Source organism: Cupressus sempervirens, chromosome 8, assembly GCF_028749045.1.
Source record: "Cupressus sempervirens isolate cs-2001-9-10 chromosome 8, ASM2874904v1, whole genome shotgun sequence".
Taxonomy (NCBI): Eukaryota; Viridiplantae; Streptophyta; class Pinopsida; order Cupressales; family Cupressaceae; genus Cupressus; species Cupressus sempervirens.
In genome coordinates, this window is record NC_143125.1 from 496968433 (window position 1) to 496976641 (window position 8209).

The following is an 8209-nucleotide window of genomic DNA, read 5'->3' on the forward strand; positions in this document are numbered from 1 at the left end:
CTTGGTTGCTTGGGGCTTCCTTTAAGCCTGTTGTGGCTTATTTCTAGTCGTGGGCTCTGATTTAGCTTACTCCCTTTATTTTTGATTGGTGGCTTCTAAAATACCTTTGCCCCTTCATTTACGTGAGGCTCCCTTTCACTGCAGAGTTCTTCTCTGGCCTACTACCCCTTTGCACAACAACTTCATCCATTTTAGTTGACAACTTCCTATATGCCATGGTTGCTCTAATATAAGCATTTCCCTAGTAGTGTCTTCATTTGTTGACCCTGCCATTCCTCCAAAATGGGCATCTCAGCTCCTTCACCAAGTGTGCCCTGTTCTTCCTGGGAATTTGATCATTATTCACTCCTCTTTTTCATGGTTGTTCTACCTTGAACTGGTGGCTTGTCTACTCGAATGTGGGTACCCTTTGTTCATGGCTTATTATGTGCTACCTTGGACTCTAGTTTCTTCCTTTTGTATACATAGAGCAACTTATCATAATAGAGCACAAAGAAAGAAAAAACTTCCTCAAGAGGAGTATTGCACTCCATCCCTTCCACAATTATAGAAGTACATAACATAGAGGTGATTACACCAACACATTGAGCTGGATGATAACTCTCCAACTTTCTTCATTGGAGGAATAGGTGGCAGGACCTCAAGCTCGTTCTTTGACTATAGAGGTCCCTTGGGAACCTCCTTGTCACTGTTGCCAAAATCATAATCCATGTTTCCTACATGTAATTTACCATTGAATTTCTAACACTTCCTAGTGATGTAACTCCACTTGTAGAGCCTTGCTTAGAAAATGAGGTGTATTTGTGGCTACTAAATGACATGGATTATTGAGCCTATTGATGTTGTGAATCAATTTGAATTGAACTAGCCATACTTTTATCATAATCCTCACATTTCTATCAAATCTGATTAAATTATTTGGGCCCCAAAGTGGGTCCAACTATATATATTTTTGTTTCCAAACAATTGATACTCCAGACTGACCAACTGAACATCTAGAATTGATTAGAATCAAGTTTGATCAATGAAGAATCATTTACAAGTCATTTTATCACTTTTTGCAAACTATCAACTTTGCAGTAGGAGGTCTGTTGATTGGCCTTAAAAACTAACCCAAACCTCTAATCAAGCTCTAAAAACTATGATATTGATTCTCTGTTCCACACACTTTTACCCTATCAAATCTCATCTCATGAAGAATTCAAGGTCAAAAGATATTCACTGTCAAAGTTGACCTCTTAGAACTACCTACAAGAAAACATGTCAGAAAACCACTAAATTCAATTCAAAATAGGCTTCAAAAACTATGTTAATTGACACTTGGTAAAACAAAAATTAGGGCATTGGTTCATTTTCATGATGAGAGTATAGATTTTCAATTTGGGCTCATGATGAATAACAGGATGCAAATGGTGAGCGGTCGAAGTGGGCTACTCAGATTTTGCAAACTAGAAACACTGACAGAAAACATTTGTTTGCAAATGGAATTGACTTTGGAAAAGTGTGTAGACAAATTCATCAAGACATGCAAACTGACACACTTAAAGTATTTTTAGAGGAAAGCACAGTGGTACAATCCACTCAATCTTACCAATCATGGGTTTCAAGTCAAGATGTCACGAACAGGGGTACTAAATAATCTACATTTTGCTGCTCAATACCAGTATAAAGATAGAATTGCGTTTGGAATTGCATTTTAAAATTGATAAAATGGATTCATCATTAGCTCAAACTTGGAACATAACAAGTCTTTGACATCTATAATGCAATTCAAAAGGAATTTTCTCATTTGGGTCAACTGGTCAAAAGTTATAATACATCAAATAGGGCTTCCCAGAATTATGTGCAAAGTGCATCAGCATGACAACATTAAATGAACGAAGTTGAGGGATTCAAAACTTAGTCAAACAGACTCAAAATGACTCAAAATCTAAAAACATAGGTTCTCAAGTACAGACAATAGAAATTCCCAAAGCGACGAGTCATGAAAGATTACTAGGTGTGAGATATTAAAATGCAAACAAGGCGTCCTGTCACTGTTTGACACTTAGGTGAAAATGTAGATTTGAAACTAGCTCAAAATGAGACTTCATGAAATGGCTCAAAATCTCAATTTAACTTCATGGAATAAGTAGATAGGCTAAATGGAAGGTGTTAGAAACATTAAACACCTTAGGGGCCTTAAAGGTACAACCAAGTACATGCACATTTATAATCATTCATAGAGCTTAATTTGACTCAAAATGGGAAGACAATTTTGAGCACTAACAGTGGCCCTATCTGGGGATGCATGCCCCTTGTAGGCATAGCAAGAATTCAGATCTCTAGAAGAAGCAGACCATTCACAAAAACTTTTCTTGAACATCTTTTTTGAAAGCAAAAACAACTACCTCTACTACTATGTACACATGATGAACCTAGGCCATCGAACTTCAACAAAATTATTTACCTCTATTGTATACTTGATTTTCATTCGTTTCCTCATGAGGTAAACTAGAATTACTTCTCCTATCAGTTTCACCAATTAGATACTCATCATGAAACAAAACACATGGCAAAACAAAATCGTCACCCTTACTTTTATAGTGCATGTAAAAACTTGGCATAACTTTAACCTGTTGCTCACTATGAAAAAGAACATCAACATGCTCATGAATCTCAACATCAAACTAAAAATGATCTCTAGAATCTAACTCATGAACATCATCAAATGGAAATACAAAAGCCTTATCCTCAACTTCATCAAATGAATTATATTTATCGCTCATACCTTGACTTTGCATTTCCTCAAGTGTTGCTGGCTGAATTTCAAATGAGCAATCAGATTTATATTGACATATAACATCATCATCATAATTTGAAAATTCTTCATAACTTTCTAATGTATCTTCACAATTGAAGTGCTGGTTAGTTTTTTACCTCATTTGAATAATCATTAAACTTACTATGAGGTGTCAATTTCTCTTCAAAGACAATTCCATCGAACACTTCGTCATTTTCATCTAACCTAGCTAAATCTAAAATCTCCACATCTTCATCAAACAAAGGTTTAATGACTCCATGCAGGGATCCTCCTTGAATGTTTGGACAAAAGATGGGTTGTTCATCATCACAAGTGTCATCATATAAAGCGTTATCATATACTTTAAATTCACTACCCACTTCATCCTCATGGAATCTTCCAGTATATGAAGAAAAGTTAGAACTATATGAAGACTCCCTTTCTATTTCTCCTACCAAACCTATAGTATCCATAAGTACATTCTCTTCATTATCTTGTTTAGGATAACCATTACAAGTAGACTATGATTCATTCCTAAACATCTCACTACATGTTGGATCTTTATTGTTTGATGTTAAAACACTTGAAAACTTTTTACTGAAGTCTTCAAAATCATTAACACTAAATGGACTCAACATTTCTTTATCTTCATATCTTGAGGACAAATCACTTTTAAATTCTTCATTGGCTAACTGATTTGTATAATGCAAAAAATGAGATACACTTTCTTTTTCAGAATTAGAAGAGGAATTCATACCTTCACCTTTGTATGAAAGTTGACTGTCATCATTTCTTTCTTCTTGATTTGAGAGACAACTTGCATCATTATCTTCACATGGGGCTTCTTCATAGTATGTCGAATTAGCAACTTCACCTTTATCACTTTGAAGACAACTTTTAGTTGCTTCATAGGTCCATATTGAGATGCACATCTTTCCAATTCAACCTTTAATTCATTCTCAACATAATGCAACCTCTCAATAAGATAATTCATTTCTTGCATATCCAATTGATCAAGAAAATGCATCTTACCCTCTACTGTTGAAACATTAGAAATATATGAACTCTATTCTTCTGACTCTAACTCGTATTCTTCATCTTGTATCATCTCTCCATGGCATGATGGATCAACAACATCAAGTTCATGATTAGAGAGATAACTTTCAGCCTCCTCACTTGCATAAGACTAAGATCTAGGTGTAGCAACTTCAAAATTTGAAATGTTAGTTACATCATCATACATATAATTATCATGAGAAGAACTTACTGGTGTAACTAAACCTTGATTTATAAAATCCATACAATGCTGAAACCTATCAAAGTCTAAGATATTTCTTACTACTATAGCATCAAAAACATGTGTAACTTCATTTGTAATTGGACTAACCTGCGTTATACACATATTCTAATTAAAACCTATAGCAGGGGTGTTGACATTCTGATTTGAGATTGAAACATCTACACCACACTCGTCCTTTCTTTCAAACACATTATATCAAAAATCATTTATAGAAAAATGACCTCTCATCAATCCATACTTCAAATTATTTTCAATATCTCTAGCAGTCACAAAAGCCAAGTACAATGTCTATGGTTCTTTATTCCTTAGTGGATAATTTATTTTCTTGTCAAATGCACCAAAGTAAACAACTAAACATATTTGATCATCGGGTCTATAACTCTTAGGGATATCATTCAAAAATCTTGCAAATCTGATATTGAATTAAGGCACAAGTTCACCATCCTCAATGTGAATCTTGTAAAACTTATCATAAGAATCAGCCATGCTTACTATTCTCCAAATTGTTCCATGAAGGCAGAATGCAACTCACTCCAAGATGAAATAGATCATGCTAGTAAAAAAGAAAACCAGTCTCTAGCATCTCCTTCTAAGGTTTTAACAAATAGCTTCATGTGCACGTCCTCATGAGCAATCTCATAGTCACCAATCAAATCAATGAACAACTCAACATGATGACTGGATAAAACAAGATGGTTCCCATTAAACTTAGGAAAACTTTTTCTAACATCATTAGTAATGACTTTCGAGAAACCATGAATACCTTTGAAACTCAATGGCATATACCTCTCGGTAGAAATGGATCTAGGAACTTTGATAACCGGCTGCATATATTAGGTGAAATGAAACTTGACATCCTTTAAACAAATATGAAACTCATTCACCAATAAATCTATTTTGCAATTTACAAAAAATCTACACCCTTCTACCCATGAATCACTTTTGAAATACACTTCACAACTTTAAAAACACAACTGAAACTCAATCCAATGAAGTTTATGAAACCTATTACACTATTCTCCTCCTCTTAGTGCTAAAAATCACTTGATGGAGAACACTTTTCACAATCAATTTTCATGAAAAGAAAAATACATGAAAATTAGAATACCTTTAGTATTGCTACATGAAAACACTAATTTGTTGATTCACCTGGCGCTAAGCTCAATTTGTCACACCACTAATCATATCCTTATAGAGTCACCATCTCCTTGAGGAGAACTAAATAAAATCACTTATGTGATTCATTTTTTACATTCAGAAATCTTATGACAATAGATCAAATAACACTTTAAAACTCATTATTCAATAACTTATATAGATCTCTCTTCTTGCTTGAAACTTCACATAACTTTTAGATCTGCCTGATTCAACTGAAAACTCTTTGAAAGCATTTATACATAACTGATCTAGACTAGTATAGAGATTCTTTAGAGAGATTTTCCACTCACATTTGTGAGAAAGATTTAAAACATGACTCATACATGACAGGTCTGAATTGGATTGTCAAGTTGTAAAATTTGCAAATCTCTAAATACTTGGAAGAGAGAAACCACTTTAAAATAATTCTAACTCTGAATTTTCAGCAATACTCTGAAAAACACAACTGGTCAAATTGATAGGAAATAAAACTTAGTAACACAATCTGTATTTAATCTTGAACCTACTGCTACAAATAGATAAAAACTTACTGGGGTGCATGAAACTTCAGCAAGGAAATAGGAAACACCTCACAACCCAACTACTATAGCAACACTCTTATGATGTATTGAATTTTCTTTAAATTCTCAAGGTTTTTTTATCACATAAATTCAATACACTCCCCAACAGAGTCACCATTTTGTTGGTGTTTGAAAATGCTGGAGGGTTTTCAATTACCCTAATGAGAAGATGACACATCTAGGGGTAGCTAACTCCCATCTTTAACATGCCATTACAGACACTAGGCCAACTATAAGGCATGACCCTTCTTCACTTCAAGCTCTACAAGACCTAGGTAGGTAGACCTTAGATTCAATTGATATCGTACTAGTGCAAAACATATCCCTGAATATATTTACTGCAAATGAAAACCTCTTATATCTCTTAATAACTCATGAAATGACAGAGATCTATAGTAGCTAAATGCAAATCTATGACTCTCATAAGTTGAGTGAGGGTTAATTATTTTTAGCTCAGTACACAACGTGAAGAACTAAATTTATTTGATTAAAATAATTTGTGCAAATAACCTTCATATCAACTTGTATCTGATTTAGTGATTAGTGTCTTGTCCATTGAAACATAGAGTCATTACCAGTAGGATGACTTAACTAGATTGTATTGCAATCAAGTATACCAACTAAAATCCAATAATACCATACTTATACAATATCCCCTTCATGCATCTAGAAACCCTATCAGAATGATGAAGCACTTACTTGACTACTTTAGTCAAAAGCAACAAAGATCTGACATACAACTCATCCAAGCTGCCTTAAATCAAATGAACATTATCCATTTAGTCCCAAAATTAATAACGCATGAAGAATTGGGAGACAAAACAAGAGAAATAAGATAAATCATGTAAATTCCCCTTTTGTATTTATCCTTTAAAAGACCAAATACATAAACTAGTAACACAAAATATAACTCAAGATATTTCACATAACCTAGCATCAATTTTTAGTATTTTAGAAATACAATACGTAATATGAAATGAAAATCTGCACAGGGTGGATGTGTGGCCTTCATTGCTAGAGGTCAGCTCAATAGTCAGGAAAAAAACCATCTACAATCCTTGTTTCAATAGTAGAACACTAGAACCTTGTTGATATTACACAGAGAAAATTGTCGACCCCTACAATGAAAGAAAGATAGTAAGATATAGGAGAAGATGAATTCCTAGACCTAATCTATGCCTAACATGTGTCGACTTGGAATTCAATCTTCTGCAATTGGACAACCTCTCTCTTCCTTCTCCTATTTTGATCTGATTTGGTTTCATCATTTCTTTGTAACTGATTTCAAAATATCTTTTTTTCAATGATGAAATCTTTTGCTTTCCAAAATTTGATCTGCTTCATGAAAATACAGGTAAATTTTGAGGTTTTACTGAGTGAATGTGATCAGATTGAACTTGAACCACATTTCTACTACCTTTTACCACATTCAAGTGATTACCATGTCAAAAATTAGTTATGAACTTCCTCACCTAAATATAGTTGCAAAATAGGAGTCTTGAAGTAAACCTATTATAGCTTGAACAGACTGCTTCATGTACAGAAACTAGTTTCATAATTGAAAGATTTAGATTCTCCCAATTCTAGCGATATAGAATATCGCATATTTAGCCTATCAAAAACCTCCTAAATCTCAGTTTGAAAATGTCCCTCTTTGATATAAAGCTCAGGTCTACATCCTTGATTTTGAATTTTCAAAATTTTAGAATTGCCTAAAGTTGAAACTTTGGAAAATGAACTTTTTAAATTTAAAAATGATTTGACGTGCATACCCACTTTTGAAAAAATAATTTAAAATAACATTTTAAAACTTTCTTTTTTGCCTCGCCCCCTTCAAACTTGGGGTCAAAATGGGTTTGACCAAGTGGCACGTGGCACTTTTTGATTGGCTGCTCAAACATGTATCTACCACATTAGCATCATCGGGGCCCATTATCACGTGTCAACTTTCCACATTCTCACATTTTTAAAATGGTGTGCATCTTCTTTTTGTGGGATTGTGTAGATTGTCGAATGAGGACAAATGGCACAATCTTGTTGCATCTCACTTGAACCTGCATGTCTCTACCATGTCACTACCAATCAAGACCCACACCATGTGTTACACACCCGCTATTACACATTATTTATTCATTGAGCACTTTGCTTTTCTGGTTTTGCACCATCTGTCAAATGAAGACACATGGTAAGATTTTAGCGCATCTTGCCACATCATCACTCACGTATGTTGGTTAAAAATTAATCTCCTCATTTCCTACAACTGGCATGCATCACTGGCTATCAATGAGCCAACTATGCAAGTGTACCTTTGAAAAGGCTTATCCTTGAGACATTATCCTTGTTGAGTCACTTTGAATTTAAAAACTTTTAAAGCACCACCAATGAGCAATGTGGGATAAATGAATCTAA